Genomic DNA, 17,193 nt, shown 5'->3' with positions numbered 1-17,193 from the left:
GGAACAAGCTCGAGTTCCTCAGTGGGTGCGGCAAACTCCCTCCTCGGCAGGTCAGCCTCGAACTCGAGCGTCCCATCCCCACTAGCGAGAGTTTCGATGGCGCATACCGATGAGCCTTTGAGCGCGGAGGCATAACACTCCCTCGAAGCGGTCTGTTCTCCTCGGACCGTGCCCACGCCATTGGGGGTGGAATACTTCAAAACTTGATGAAGTGTTGAGGGAATGGCCCGAAATTAGTGGATGATGGGTCTCCCAAAGATGGCGTTATAGGCCGATCTACCGTCAATTACCATGAACTCGGCTATTTGGGTGACCTGAGTTTGGTCCTGCCCAAGTGTGACCGGCAAGTCGATGCAACCTTCTGGGATGACCGATTCTCCAGAGAACCCAACCAGCGGTGTCGGGCTTTTCTTCAATTGCGACCTCGTCCATCCCAAGGCGAGGTAGGTCGGTAAGGACAGGATGTTAGCGGATGCGCCTCCGTCTACCAGCACCCTTCTGACCACCACATGATCAATCAAGGGAGCGATAATAAGTGCGTCATTGTGGGGCAGGTGGACCTCCTCCAAGTCTGCACTGTCGAAGGTGATTGGGCAGGTCGGCCTCTGCTCCCTGATGATGCACACCTTGCGCCTGGCTGCACGAGCTAACTCCTTTCTTTTGTGTCCGGACTGACCCCCGCTTGGCCCTCCGAAAATGGTATTGATGACCGCAGGTCGGTCAGTGAGCCGTTGCGGCGTCCTCGAACGCTTACGCTCTTCTTTTTTCTCTGCCGAGCTGGTCCTGGGCTTTCCCACAAATTTCTTGAAGTAGCCATCTTGAATTAGATCCTCAATTTGGCGCTTCAACTCCCAGCAGTCCGACGTGTTGTGGCCGTGCTCCCGATGGAAGCGGCAATACTTGTCCTTGCTGCGCCTCTCCGGGGCTCCCCGAAGCTTCTCAGGACGTTTGAGTAGTTTTTCCATTCCGGACTCCTCGATGTTCGTCAAGATCTCAGAAATTGGAATCGTGGTCAGGGTGAAGCATTCGTAAGGTCGGCTCCTGGTGGGTCCGTTCACCGCCCTTCGAAACTCAGCTCGGCCACTGGAGAAAGATCCCTTGTCCTTGGACTTGGGATCCGCCTTTTCATCTTTTCCGCTTCTGTCCCGGCCGATCCTTCGTTCTGGTCGGCCGGTTTTGGTTCGGAGGAGCTCCTGCCCATCGATGACTTTCTTCGCCTTCTGCAGCACTTCGGCGAAGGTGGCCGGGGCCTCCTCTCCAAGCTTCACCATGAGGGCTTCGTCAGCTAGGCCGGTGAGAAAGTAGCACATGGCCGAGTCATCAGAGCAGTGTGCGACCTTCAATTGTTCCTCCTGGAATCTGGTGACATATTCTCGCAGCGTCTCACCTTCTTTTTGCCTGATGGTGGCGAGATGGGTCGCTGTCTTTTTGTCATAGTGCCGAGCTGAGCGTAGGTCGAGATCGACCTGGCTGGCAGTCTCCGATACCACAAACGCGCGCTGCCAGTAAGCGCGATCTGAAAGGCGCGGCATTTGATTGCGTCTGATGCCGCTTGAAAATCCATGAGGGCCTCAAAGACCTCAACATAATCCTTAGGGTCCTTTGACCCATCATAAGGTTTCACAGTAGGAGCTTCGAACTTCGGAGGGATTGGCGCTTCCAAAACGTCCGAGGTGAATGGCGATTCTCTCAGGTCGCCATCGTTCAGTGGACCTTCTTTCTGCTCACACTTGGCCTTTAAGGCCTCAACCTGAGCATCGAGCTTGCCCCTCAGCTGGTCGAACTCCTCCCTTGTGATCACTCCTGCGGGAGTTGCTGGGTTGTGAGAGGATTCAGCCTGCTGGTTGGAGCTCCGGTGTGAGCTGGATGGTGACTGTCCTTTTCGGAGAGATGAGCCTCTCTTTCTGTTGAGATGCTCACGGAGGTCTCCCCTCTAGCGAGTGTGTCCCGCGCTCTCGTTGTCTTCGGGACGTTCCTCCTCGGCTGGGCCGAGGTGGGAACCCCTTTGATCGCGTACGTCAACGCGCGTCACTCGATTTTCAGATCGGGATCCTGCGCCTGCAGCTAGTATCATTTCGTTATACATTTCTTCCATGGGTGATTCACCATCGTTTTAGGACCTACCTAACCAATTCTTCACAGCTATAAATTCCAGCAACTTCTCCACCAAAATCATCAAGCCTTGCTTCCTTCTCTTGATCATTTTTAGTGTTTCTTTGTTGCTTTCTAAGTACTTTTGAGTTGCTTTCATTAGTTGCTTTTGGTTTTTAAATCCCGAGTACTTTACATTCCTTTATTGAGCTTGTTTTGTTTCCATTTGTACTTAGTTATTTTCTACTTATTCAAATCTATAAAAATCTAGCACTTTGCTTATCTTCCCTTTGCCTTTACTTTATTTTTAGTTAAGAGAGTTGTGTTTTTGGAGGAAAGAGCACGTGACACTCTCCCTTGCTTGAAAGAGAAGGGCGAAGCTCTCAATCCCGATAAGAACTCTCCGTTAGTTAACTTTTGTTTTTCACACATGCATTCCACATTCAACCGTTTTACTTGCTGTATTTTCTTCAATATGTCTTTCTAAATTCCCGTCTCTAGCCCGGTTATGGATAGTTAGCCTTTTATGTCTAAAAAGGGTTGCTAAGAAGTAGTGTTTTTGCTTTCCATTCATTGCTCAACATGTTTTCCCAAAAAGTTAGGATTTAGAGAAGGCCACTGTAAGTCTTAACAAGTCAATACTGAAAAAATTGCTTATTTGCATTGTTGAGTGGTTAAACCGAGGAGAGGAGCGCCTTAGACATAAGGGTTCCGCTTAAGTAGCCTAGACATAGGACCTTAACCCGAGGTTGCGACTATTTCCATCCTAAAACTAAGATATATCTCATAATAGACATATTAGGGAATGTCTTAGGACTTTGAACTTGCTTAGGCATAAGTCAAGTGAGAAGCGTAGTCGTTGGTTTCTAAAGTAAAATGCATATTGTCCTTAGCATGTCCTTGATTCTTTGTTGGCTAACTTGAAGTAATTCGGGCTAGGTTTTATTATTATAAGTCCAAATCCCAAATCCAAACCATTATTTGAGACCACTTCCCATTTTACAAGAATCATTCATTCCAACATTCACTATTCTTTAAAACTTTAGAGTTTGGAAATTGTTTAGAAGTCCTTGAGGATCGATACTTGGATACTCCGTCCATTTTATATTACTCTGACAGGTGTGCGCTTGCATCTATATAATTGTTACCACGCTTAGCGCGTGCGTTCAGCATAAACGCCCAGTCAGTATCCTTGATTCTTTGTTGGCTAACTTGAAGTAATTCGGGCTAGGTTTTACCATTATAAGACCAAATCCCAAATCCAAAACCATTATTTGTGACCACTTCCCATTTTACAAAAATCACTCATTTCAATGTTCACTATTCATTAAAACTTTAGAGTTTGGAAATTATTTAGAAGTCCTTGAGGATCGATAGTTGGATATTCCATCCATTTTATATTACTCTGACAGGTGTGCGCTTGCATCTATAGAATTGTTACCACGCTTAGTGCTTGCGTTCAGCATAACCACCCAGTCAAGTTTTTGGCGCCGTTGCCGGGGACTTTAGTTTTAAAATTATTTTCAAATTCTTTTAGTTTTTATTTTTGTGAATTGTTGTTGGGTGTAATTTCCATCCACCGTTTTTGTTCAATATTTTTGGTCGTTTATCTCACAAGGGTAAGTTAAAGTGCATGAGCACAAGATCTTTTCTTCTACCCCTTGACCCTGAGATTGAGCGGACCCTTAGAAAAACTCGAAAGGAGCAAAGACTTCGAAAACAACTAGAAAAGCAAAAAGAGAGAGAAGGTGAAATCAGTCCTGAAAGTGAGGTAGAGAGTACGAGCACATTAATGGCAGATATTCCACCTCGTGATCTGGTTGATCCACCTGCTGTTAACGGTAATATGAGGGATCACGCAAGAAATGATGAATTCAACCATACCCAAATGGCGGACAACAGAGACGTGGCAATGCGAGAATATGCCGCCACGGCATTTCAGAACTTTGATTCAAGGATAGTCAACCCTATTCTAGCCCACGCAAACTTTGAGCTTAAACCAATGATGTTCCAAATGTTGCAGACAATTGGACATTTTGGAGGGCAGGAACATGAGGATCCACATGATTATCTGAAATCATTCATTCAAATTACAAATGCATTTCGATTACCTGGTATAACAGACGATGCTCTTAGACTAACACTTTTTCCATTTTCTTTGGAGGACCAAGCTAGAGCATGGCTCGATGCATTTCCAACTGGATCCATCACCACATGGGGGTCGTTAGTGGAGAAGTTCTTAACAAAATTCTTCCCACCTACTCGCCACGCTGATATTAGAGAGGAGATCATCTCCTTTAGACAGTATGATCGTGAACCTATTCACGAGGCGTGGGAAAGATTTAAAGAACTAATCAGGAAATGTCCGAACCATGGCTTGCCGGCATGCATCCAGATAGAACATTTCTTTAGAGGTTTAGATCATCCTACTAAGATGATGCTAAACAATGCTGCCAACGGAGCCTTTACAAAGAAGACATTCAACGAGATAGTCGACATCCTAAATGACTTAGCTTCACACAACGAACTATGGTGTTCGCAAAGATCTAGGGCAGCACCAAAGAAGCAAGATCCAGCTGGAGTTTTGGCACTGGACATTGCGACCTCGATGCAAAAATAGATGGTTACAATGAACCAGAGGCTGAAAGAGATGGCGTTGGGAATAAAAAATCCATTAGCCACGCCGATACAACCTGTGCAGTCGAATTATTGCACTCCTGCCCCTGTTTGCCAAGTCAACGATCTCATTTGTTCATTTTGCAGTGAAAACCATATTTATGATAATTGTCCACATAACCCTGCTTCCGTTTTTTATGTAGGACATGGGAACAATAGGAACTTTAACCCATATTCGAACACCTACAACCCAGGTTGGAGGCACCACCCTAATTTCTCATGGGGAGGTCAAGGAGGTTCGAGCGATTTTAATCAAGAGTAGAGCCAGCAGAACAAGCAGCCCTATGTTCCACCTACATAGCAATACATCCCGCCACCACAACAGCAGTACAATCAGAGAACACATACTCCACCAGTTCAAAATAACAACTCAAATCTTGAGAATATTATGAAGGAGTACATGGCCCGAACCAACGCAGTGATACAATCCCAAGCGGCATCAATGAGGAATTTCGAGACCCAATTGGGACAGCTCGCTAATGAATTGAAGAATAGACCACAAGGTTCTTTTCCAGGCCATACTGAATTACCAAAACGAGAAGGGAAAGAACAGTGCAAAGCTGTCACCCTTAGCAGTGGACTGGCATATGATAGACCAACAATGCCAACAACAGATGTACAGATTCCGTCCACTGAACCAACTGTAAAGATACCAGAGAATCCAACAACACCAGAAAAAGAAAATATTAGAAAAGGTAATGAGGACACCTCGAGTGTTCCTCCACAGGTACAACCTTCTTTTACCCCTACTCCCCTGTTTCCACAAAGATTAGTTAAGAAAAATAATGATTCCCAGTTTAGAAAATTTTTAGATATTTTAAAACAATTGCATATAAATATACCACTAGTAGATGCTCTAGAATAGATGCCAAATTATGCTAAGTTTTTGAAAGATATAGTTTCTAGGAAGAAAAAGATAGGAGAGCATGAACTGGTAGCCATGACAAAATGTAGTAGTGAAGCTGTAGGCAGCCCGCTACCCATGAAATGTAACGATCGTGGCAGATTTACCATTCCATATTCCATAGGAGGGAAAAACTTAGGTAGGGCATTATGTGATCTAGGCGCTAGCATTAATCTTATGCCATTATCAGTTTTCAAATCTTTAGGCATAGGAGAAGCTAGACCTACTACGGTTACCCTCCAACTAGCAGATAGATCTATCATAAGACCTGAGGGAAAGATAGAAGATGTTTTAGTCCAGGTGGACAAATTCATTTTCCCTGCGGACTTTATCATTCTAGATTGCGAGGCAGACTTAGACGTTCCCATTATTTTAGGAAGACCATTTCTAGCCACTGGGGATACAGTTTTTAATGTGAGGAAGAGAGAAATTACAATGAGGGTAAATAATGAAGAAGTTAAATTTAACGTTCTAGACGCCATGAAATTACCAGGAGACTTTGAAGAGTGCTCTGCTATAACTAGCTTGAATCCTGTTATGTGTGATGAGTTTTATGACTTGTTAGTTACAGAGATTGAAGAAGAGCTTGATAAGATAGCAGAAGGACCGGAAGATGTGACTAATCCTGTTGAAAAAATACAAAAAGAAGAATGCAAGTCGTTACTTCCGTCCATAGTGGAACCACCTACTTTGGAGCAGAAGTCATTGTCGTCGCATTTGAAATATGCGTATCTAGGGGATAACGACACTTTACCAGTTATTATAGCTTCCAATTTATCACCTACTAATGAATATTCTTTATTGCAGATTTTGGAGAAGCACAAAAAAGCCATTGGATGGACGATAGCAGATATCCGAGGGATAAGCCCGGCCTTTTGCATGCAGAAAATCTTATTGGAAGAAGATGCTAAGAACTCTATTGAGAGTCAAAGGCGGTTGAACCCGAAGATGAAAGAGGTTGTAAGGAAAGAAATTCTTAAATGGCTTGACGCCGGTGTTATATACCCAATATCCGACAGCAGCTGAGTAAGCCCAGTACAGTGTGTTCCAAAAAAAGAGGGTATAACTGTGGTGGCCAACGAGGAGAATGAGCTCGTCTCAACCCGAACTGTGAGTGGGTGGAGAGTTTGCATTGACTATCGCAAACTCAACAAGGTAACGAAGAAAGACCATTTTCCTCTACCGTTTATTGACCAGATGCTCGACCGTCTGGCAGGTAAGGATTTCTATTGTTTCTTAGATGGATATTCGGGTTATAATCAAATTACTATTGCTCCAGAAGACCAGGAGAAGACAACATTTACGTGTCCGTATGGTATGTTCGCTTTCAGGCGAATGCCCTTTGGATTATACAATGCACCCGCGACTTTTCAGAGGTGTATGATGGCCATCTTCTCTGACATGGTAGATAATATTCTAGAAGTTTTTATGGATGACTTTTCTGTTTTTGGAAATTCTTTTGACGCATGTTTAGTTAATTTGGAGAGAGTATTGGAGAGATGTGAACAAACAAACCTAGTCCTAAATTAGGAGAAGTGTCATTTCATGGTACAAGAGGGTATTGTTTTGGGTCACAAAATTTCCAAGCAAGGAATAGAGGTAGACCACGCTAAGATAGACATCATTTCATAGCTACCTCCTCCCACAAATGTTAAAGGGATTAGAAGTTTTTTAGGGCATGGGGGATTTTACCGCCGCTTTATAAAAGACTTTGCTAAAATTTTGTGTTAGTGCCCTTTGCTAAAATTTTTCATGGCCTCCAGCGCTAGCTGCTATCCTTGGTCATCCATCTTCCAATACCGACACTGATCCTAGTCTACAACCTCCAACTTCATGAAGGGGAGGTTCTTTCTTTGCTATTTTTTTTTTTGTGTATTACTCTTTTGGTTAATGACGTCGTTTGCATATTCTAGCCTTACTACGCATGTTTTTTGTATTGATTATGTTTTGAGCTCAGTTGAAGCATGTATAAATTAGTATCGTTTATCTTCTGATCACTTAAAGTATGCCTTCACTTAACCTTAGTTTAGCTTTTCACATGCCTACTTTGAAGCATCTGTGCTGTGCATGTGATTTCATGTCAATGATGCTTCTAAGAGATTGTTGAGTTTTCTGTTCTATGCCTCACTAAGCTTTGAGCTATTTCCTTCGTTTATGTGATAAACTCATTTTCTTTTATGTCTTTTTTATCTTTACAGACTTTAAACTTTTTCTTTGCCCCTATATAGGAAGTCTTTGCCCTTGTTACTGTTAAGCCTTTTTCATTAGATGCAAAAGTCTTTTCCCAGTGAGGACACTGTCTCTCTTAAGTTTGGGGGGGACAGTCGTTGTGTCAGTCGTTGTTTCAGAAAGATAAAGTGTTATTTATATTTGAAAACTCATGCTATTTTCTTTTGAAAAAGAATCAGTTGGAAAAACAAATGCTATTACAAAAAGAAAGTGTTGAAAAGAATAAGTGAAAAAAAAAAAACAAAAGTTGCAAAAGAGTAAAAAAGAGTCTTGTTGAGAGAAAATAAGAGTGGGGAAAATACTTGTGTTAGAAAGAAAAAAGTGGTTAAAGAAAATGTATTTAGAGTCCTAATATAGACACCCATTTAGTTTTAGGTTGGGTGTTGACTTTGAAAATAGCAATAAGGATGGTGATAAGTGACTTCGTGTTTCTCATTGTCGTCGTTTTATGACCTAGCTGTTAGTTTCAAAGTCGTTCTACGAGTAGCTGTGGTTGAAACCGATGTTAGTGTGTGCAAAACCTCAGGGGCTAGTAGCCGGTCTTTCAGATGTAAAAGTCTCAATGTAAAAAGGGAGTGTGCAGATTCCTTAAGGGTATTTGAAAACGTTTTTTGTTTTTGAAAGGAAAAAGGATTTTGAAAGAGAAAGTTTTTATCATTTCAAACTTGGTTCATAGTGACTAAGCTTACAAAGGCAATAGAATGGTAGGCTTTGACATCTTTTCCCTGAGACAATTTATGATTGAACATCTCGGTTGCTTTTGCTTTACCTTGACCATGTGTTAGAAAGCTGATTAAAGTTGCTAAGTTTTGCTTCAGGACAAGCAAAAAGTTAAGTTTTGGGGTGTGATTACGCTTGTTTACATGCGTAAAAAGAAGGTTTTAGATGTTGTTTTTACTATGTTTTAACTTTGTTTCAGACTTTTTCTCGGTCGTTTGAGTTCCAATTCATGCAAAATTCATACATGATGGTTTGTGATTGGCTTATATTGTATTTATGATCTTTTAGGATCATTTAGGAGTGCAAATTAATCAAAAGAAGCAAAAAGACGGAAATATCTACATGGGAGCCGCCAAGCGCCTGGGAGGCTGCAGAAAAACTTGTTTTCTTCCAACTTTGCCCTTAATAGAACGCGTCTTCCAATGCGTTTTGGTGGTTCCAACGGATGCATACGTGTAGAAGAAGTGTTCCACTATTAGTTTGAGCACGATTTAGTCAGTCAAAGGAGTTGGAAATGGGTGATGCACCATCGTTTTAGGACCTACCTAACCAATTCTGCACAGCTATAAATTCCAGCAGCTTCTCCACCAAATTCATCAAGCCTTGCTTCCTTCTCTTGATCATTTTTAGTGTTTCTTTGTTGCTTTCTAAGTACTTTTGAGTTGCTTTCATTAGTTTCTTTTAGTTTTTAAATCCGGAGCACTTTACATTCCTTTATTGAGCTTTGTTTCGTTTTCGTTTGTACTTAGTTATTTTCTACATATTCAAATATATAAAAATCCAGCAGTTTGTTTATCTTCCCTTTGCCTTTACTTTATTTTTAGTTAAGAGAGTTGTGTTTTTGGAGGAAAGAGCACGTGACACTCCCCCCTTGCTTGAAAGAGAAGGGCGAAGCTCTCAATCCCGAGAAAAACTCTCCGTTAGTTAACTTTTGTTTTTCACACATGCATTCCAATTTCAACCATTTTAGTTGCTGTATTTTCTTCAATATGTCTTTCTAAATTCCCGTCTTTAGCCCGCTTATGGATAGTTATCCTTTTATTTCTAAAAAGGTTTGCTAAGAAGTAGTGTTTTTGCTTTCCATTCATTGCTCAACATGTTTTCCCAAAAAGTTAGGATTTAGAGAAGGCCACTGTAAGTCTTAACAAGTCAATACTGAAAAGGTTGCTTATTTGCATTGTTGAGTGGTTAAACCGAGGAGAGGAGCGCCTTAGACATAAGGGTTCCGGTTAAGTAGCCTAGACATAGGACCTTAACCCAAGGTTGCGACTATTTCCATCCTAAAACTAAGATATCTCTCATAATAGACATATTAGGGAATGTCTTAGGACTTTGAACTTGCTTAGACATAAGTCAAGTGAAAAGCGTAGTCGTTGGTTCCTAAAGTAAAATGCATATCGTCCTTAGCGTATCCTTGATTCTTTGTTGGCTAACTTGAAGTAATTTGGGTTAGGTTTTACCATTATAAGACCAAATCCCAAATCCAAAACCATTATTTGTGACTACTTCCCATTTTACAAAAATCACTCATTTCAACGTTCACTATTCATTAAAACTTTAGAGTTTGGAAATTATTTAGAAGCCCTTGAGGATCGATACTTGGATATTCCATCCATTTTATATTACTCTGACGGGTGTGCGCTTGCATCTATAGAATTGTTACCACGCTTAGTGCGTGCGTTCAGCATAACCACCACTTACCTTTGTGAATCATCTTGAAGCTAGAATCTGCTAGTGCACAGTTTTCCTGTTGATTCTGAAGCATCTTAATGAGGAATAGCTTTCTTTTGTTCTTCTTTTGGTTCATGTTTGCCTACTCCTACCTAGCATCCCTCTAATAGTACTGGCCTCAAGCAGCGCTTACCTTAGGGAGGAATTTCAATGGAGGGATGTGAATCCCGGAGCGGAAGCAGACCATCGTTCATAATCTTTGGGAAACAAAATCTAAACGTGTTGAGAAGAAAATACAGGGGAAAGACTTTACCTGTGAAGAACTTTTCTTCAACAATTTCCCCTCAAACACCACCACCGAATCTTCCTTGCTATCTTCTAGAGTCTCGAGACCGTGCTTGTGGGAGCACCTCATTTGGAATGAGAGGAAGTATTGAGGGAGGGCTTGAGAGAGATTAGGAGTTCACCTTCTTTTGTTATGTGTTCTATCTCATTTTGCAGAACTGCAAAAAGAAGAACAAACAAAAGCGGTGACGTGGGGCGTTACCCCATGTCACTTAACTGCCCACTCCCCTACAATTTTGCAGGGGAGTTAAATATTAATATTAATAATATATATATAGTAATTAATTAATCATATTAATTAATAAATATTAATTAATTATTAATCTACTTAATAAATGGACCTACAGATCAGAAGCTTCAACGATACGTGATTAATCGGTCAAACTCATTGACTGAGTTAATCAACATTCGTTAACTACGAGTCACTCCACTAAAGACCCGCAGTTGCACTCTTCTCACTGTAGAACGTTTTCGTGTCCATGGATATACGACCATTAATGACAAGTCAATCCTTCACGAGTGCTCATAACACAAGTTGGGTCAGATTATCGTTTTACCCCTAAGTTACATCTTTCTCCTTGAATATCACTGCTCCTCTAATGAACAACTCGGTTATGGTCCGACCAATAACCGAAAGTCCCTCTCGGGTTAAGTCCCGGAGTCAGCATTTAAGAGAACACTCATCTACTCCTCTAAAGTCGGGGAGGAATTAATTCCATCTCATGAAGTTATGTTCCCAAGTCCCCACTCGGTCTCATCCCCAAAATGGTAGGAATATTGAGTCGACAACTTGGGCCACTCTCACCCATACAGATTAAAAGACGAGCCCTCATGGGCAGGAATCCATAACTCACTCAGGATTGAGAATAAGTTGTCTGGTCATCCTAAGAAACAGCAATCTATTAGTTAACGGTGTTACATCTAAAGATTGGATATTTCGTGGTCCGGTCTTATTTAAACTCATTGTATAGGATACCCCCACTCGCATGTTTCCACACGAACGACCTGGATCGAGTCGTCTATAACCTTTACAGAGTGGGTTGTATCCATAGTGTTGCCAGGATAAGATACCCAGCCTTATCCATGATGGATAATATACATACATGCGCAGCGGAAGTGAGCAAGAATCGAAATAACAATCTAGATGCATAATACAACCTAGGATTAAACATGCATGATCATACATTATGATGCTTAGTTATAAGTAGAGAAAAATACAAACCTTTGTAGCTTTTCAAAAATCTTCAAATAACTCCAATGAAGGACCACCAAGAGATCTTCCTAGCTATTCTCAAGGCTTGGAATAGAGTGGTGGGACTCTTTTTAAAGGAAAAATTTAGAGAAAAGTGGAGCTAAAAAGAGTTATGTAAGCTTTTTTTAAAAAAAAAAATCAAATAGCCAAAGGTTTCAAGACTTTTAATGTTTGAACAAAGACCTTCTTAAATAAGCAAATTACATGCAACTCTTGCATGTCAAAGTTCACCAAAAGCTTACAACACATATTTCACTTATGCATGGCATGGCTAAGTGTCAAAATGTATGTCTAAGTTCACCAAAAGCTTACAACACACATTCCACTTATGCATGCATGGCTAAGTGTCAAAAAGTGGATTTTTGAGATTATTTAAATGTTCCACTCAACAAGTTAGTGGAATTTTCCACCAACTTGGTTAAAAACATTATTTTAATATACTTTAGTCAACCTTTGACTTTCTCTGGTCAAAGTCAACTATTTGACTTTTTCCAAAATCCGATGTTTGATGAAATCCATACCTCCGATTATGAATCCACATTCATAATTTTAATATTTAAATCCTATTTAAATATTTTGTCCAAATTTCTCAAATTGATATCATATATCAATTACTTAATCATATCTTATATGATTAACCTAATTCGTACGATTCGAATTATTCCTTCAAATTATTCCAAGTTTATTCCTATATGAGCTAGCCAGGGGACCTTATGGACCTACAGATTATGAGCTCCAACGATCCGAGATTAACCGGTTAAATTTTTTAACCTAGTTAACCAACATTCGTTAACTACCGGGTCACTCCACTAAAGCCCGTAGCTGCACTCTCTTCACTGTAGATATATTATGTCCATTTGATATAACCATGATCGGTAAGTCGACCATTCACAAGTTGTTCGTAATTACAGCTAGGTCAAAATACCGCTTTACCCCTGTAATTACCTCTTGTTCCTTAAGTCCCACTAATCCTCTAATGAACAATGATTTGTAGTCCAACTATCAAATCAAAAATCCTCTCAAACCTTTTGATGAGGGTGGCGCCTATTGTTCAAGACTTGGATTCAGCCCTTAAGAGAACAACCTTTTACTATCCTAAAATTGTGTAGAAGTGAATTTCTTCTTGCACCCTATGTCCCTAGCTATCTACCGGGCCTTACCCCTGAAATGGGAGGCTTATTGAGCCAGCGCTGTTGAGCTGCTCTCACCCATGCAGATCTAAGGGTAATCCCGAGTAAACAGAAGTTCATAATTAGCTCAGGATTAAGATCGAGTTACCTAGGCCATCAAAGTTGAGATAGTCAGTTTCAAACAGTAAACGGTGTTATAAAGTAAAAGTGACTATCTCATGGTCCAGTCTTATGCAAACTCTTTGCACGGGACACCCCCACTCGCATGTCTTCACATGAACGAATTAGGATCACATCGTTTGTACTAGCTACAAAGTGGGCCGCATCCATAGTGTCCCCAGAATAAGGCGTCCAACCTTATTCCTATACGATAGACCATTTAGACTGTTAACTCAAACTTGATCCATATTTATGTCTCTTACATAGAGTTTGAGTCTCAAGTAACAGTCTAGGATCCTTTATTTTATTGGATTTAGATCTAGTAAGAAACTTTTATTGGATCAATAACTACTTATTGATTAAAACCTTCAATAACAACTTTATTGAAAGATAAAAGTATATCTTGCATTTTCAAACTATGAGTTTCAGGACATAAAACCCAACAATCCATATACTATAGATCCTTTAGGTTATTCACGGGACATTATCCACTTGTATATCAGGGGTATATCAAACATATACCTCCTACATCAGGGGTAGATCAGTTATATACCAAATATATCAAATATATACTCAGTACATATACTGTCCCGGTCACACTAAAATAACCTCGGATGTTTAGTTTATTGGATTTTGGACAATGCAATGCTATGAATTCAACAACAAACTTATTGAATAAAACTTTATTGAATTTACATTTGATTTTACACAAAATACAAACTACGAGTTTAAGGCAACATACCTAACAATCTATCGACGACCAACCCCTATTGTAACGCCCCATAACTTTTTACACTATTCTAGGTAACGTTATTCATTTTCCCCTGTCAAATATCATTTTCTAAATTCGAGATAAACAATTCCCTGTGAACAAGTTATAAAACATAGTTCCAACTCAATTTGATACATCAAACTATAACAAAAATAAAACATCAATTCTATAAACTATCATTCAAGCGTCCTCCGTGGACAACACGACCAGGCAACATCCATTATTCCTACTAAACGATTTCAGTGAACGAAAGAAAATGAAAGAAACACTTATTCCGAGTCAAGTTTAAACAATAGGTGGGATCTCCCTCAATTCACTTAGAACAAAAAGGTTTATTGCCAAAACAATCATGCAGAAACCATCTAATCCTAAACTAGGCAAATATCACTACGCAGCCTATGGTCCTCTCCTGTCATGTCTCCTCCACGTCATCGCCCTGGTCGCCAATGAACTTTCCGCCTGCAAACAGCAATTGTAGAAGGGGGGGGGGGGGGGTGAGTATATCAAATATACTCCGTAAGTAGCCCTCACCAAACACACACAAACATCATGCTCAAAAACCATAAAGAAAACATACATCGTCATGCTCAAAACCATAAGGAAAACATACGTCGTCATGCTCTATCATTACAGTATGCGAACAACTATAGACATGCTCTACAATGACGTTATACATTCAACCTTAAACATGCTCTATAAGACCCGATGCTAGCCACACTCATATACAAATCAACTACAATCCACATGACACCCTAGCACTTCAAACAACTCTAAGTTCATCTCATCCATCCAAGCTTTCCAAGACCATTCTGTTGGTAGTGTCAGCCCCTGACCATTTATACCCAGAGCCCCGACACTAGTGCATCGACCCTCGACCATTTATACCCGAGGCCTCAATGTCTTTTCAACTATTGGCGTATTGGTTCCCCAAGTCTAACTCCTCGAATCGTATCGACCCTTGTCGTTTATCCCCAAGGTTTGAACTGTGCATCGACCCTCGACCATTTATATCCGAGGCCTCGATGTCTTACAATCTACTGGCCCTTGACCATTTATACCCAAGGCCCCAATAGTTCTCCTTTCGAAAGACTCATCGCATCGATCCTCGACCATTTATACCCGAGGCCTCGATGCTCCTCCTTATCCAATATTGGCGTATCGACCCCCGACCATTTATACCCGAGGCCTCGATACCCAATTAGTGACGTATCCGCCCCCGACCATTTATACCCGAGGCCCTGACACTCACCCATTCACTTCATAACTTCCAAAACCCCACATATCATTTCTAGCCTCCAACCAAGATTCCAGTACTAATTCCCTAATAACACCAACCACCACAACGCTCGTCAACAACACTACCACTAGTATGATTTCAATGCATCTCTCAGCTCACCAACACAATTCAGCATGCTTCCACAACATAAACATCATTCTAATAGCAAAACAATAAACCAAACATGCCTTCACAACATATCAATTATTAACAACAGCGCCACAGTGAGTTCAGTTATAACAGAGCATAGTCAACAATTTTTAAACGACAGCAGTCCAACACAAATCACCCAAGCACTCATTATCCAACATCCGCAAACATAAAGCATTTCTAGATATAATAAAAACTCATAAGACATGCCAAACGCTTCATACAGATTTCAGACAACAAACATCCCCACCATAATATTTATTTTAACGAATATTCCCTGCAAACACACATCATTCCACGACAGATCTCAGCAGCTCAACAATACAAAGTTTCTACTATTATCACCAACGAACATTCAACACTACCTAGGCATACAAACCAACATAAACGAGAGTTACACCGCACAACATTGTATCAGAACCATTTTCAAACATCATAAGTAGTACATTGACAACTAAATAATAAACACCAACACACACACCCACCCCCGTGCTACTTACCAACAAGTGTCCTAAAGCTCATAAGCTCGTTGAACACTTCCTATAATAAAAAGAGCACGATTTCGAGGTTAGTAACCAATTAGAAGCACTTAAATATAATTGAAATCGAGTCTAGGTGAGTCGTTACTTACTAACTCTCACTAAAACAACTTGGGTTTGAAATGGGTAGACGCCAAGGAGGTTTCAGGCTCCCAAATTCGAGTTCGAAAAGCGTTAGGCTGGCTGTCTTGGCACCAAGAGCGATGGGTAACGCCGATTTGGGTCCGAATAAGAGTGGGTCAACGTCAAAACGTGTCGAAACGAAGAAATTGTCGTGGATTGCTGCTGCTCGGGGTGCTGGCCGTGGGGTTCGAGGTCGTTGGTCGGGAAAACGCACCGCTGGTCATTGGAGAACACCATGTTTTGTACCTGCCACGCTGGAACTGTTCAACACGAGCTGCCGGAGAACTGAAATCGCGGATCTGAGGGCTGCCACCGGTTCAAAGACGCGCTGATGCTTGTGGGTTCGTAGGATGATGCCGTGGAGCGTCGAAGACTCGTCGGAACGGAGAGGTTGCCGCGACTTTCACCGTCGAAGCTGGGTGGAGTCGCGCCGCCGTCGTCCTGTTTGTGGAGGGACGCCGCGCTGCCGTGGTTCGTCGCCGGAGAAACTCGATGCCGACCGGAGAAGAAGAAGAAGAAGAGAGTGGGTGGGGGTGGCTGGCCGATTTCAACAGGAGGACCGAATGGTGGTCGGCTAGGGCTAAAGGAAGGGGGAAGAACAAGAAGAAAGAAAAAGAAAAGAAAAGAAATAAAAGAAATAAAAACAAAATGATAAATTTTTTTGGGTTTTATTTTTCTTTTAATTTGTTTTAAAACCCTAAGCCCAATCCCCAAATCTCAATTGAAGCTCAAATAAGTAATACAAAACCCCAAATCAACAAGCCCAAAATTTCACTTTAGAAATCAAATAAACCCACAACCATCCAAAATAACATAATTAACTTAAACTCTAAAAGTCAAGAATAATAATCTAGTAAGTAGAAATTTGGAGTCCCAAAACCATGGATTTAAGATTTAAATAAACGTCTCCTACACTGATCGAGAACTTAAGTTATCCTAATCCAATAGAATTAAACTAAATTCTAATTTACCCGACATCAGAACTCCAAAATTATAAAATCCAAGAATTAAAATTATAAGCTTCGGCAAAATCCAGAGGTATTAATGATATCTTGAAATAAACGTACCCGGGCACGCGGGGCGTTACACCTATATTTGTATAGCTAGCCTATACCTGTTTTAGTAGATCCCATTAGTTGTTAGCATTAGCCCTCCA

At 41.0% G+C, this 17,193-nt stretch overlaps 1 long non-coding RNA gene and 1 other non-coding gene across 2 annotated transcripts; both read right to left on the bottom strand.

The window, feature by feature from the left end:
• Window positions 1-4,363: 4,363 nt before the first annotated feature.
• On the bottom strand, window positions 4,364-4,470 carry LOC148210243 (small nucleolar RNA R71). The gene has a single exon (XR_015792534.1). It is a non-coding gene; the product is annotated as a small nucleolar RNA R71 (small nucleolar RNA).
• A 9,623-nt stretch (window positions 4,471-14,093) lies between these two features.
• On the bottom strand, window positions 14,094-16,664 carry LOC111025180 (uncharacterized). Its single transcript, XR_015792392.1, has 3 exons — window positions 16,007-16,664; window positions 15,876-15,915; window positions 14,094-14,408 (listed from the first exon to the last, which is right to left on the bottom strand). It is a non-coding gene; the product is annotated as an uncharacterized LOC111025180 (long non-coding RNA).
• Window positions 16,665-17,193: the final 529 nt, after the last annotated feature.

The sequence above is a fragment of the Momordica charantia genome, assembly GCF_013281855.1.
Source record: "Momordica charantia cultivar OHB3-1 chromosome 7 unlocalized genomic scaffold, Mcharantia_2.0 BLBB01000007.1, whole genome shotgun sequence".
In the NCBI taxonomy this organism is placed as follows: domain Eukaryota; kingdom Viridiplantae; phylum Streptophyta; class Magnoliopsida; order Cucurbitales; family Cucurbitaceae; genus Momordica; species Momordica charantia.
The sequence above is the reverse complement of the archived record's forward strand: the minus strand, read 5'-3'. Positions and strand labels throughout refer to the sequence as shown.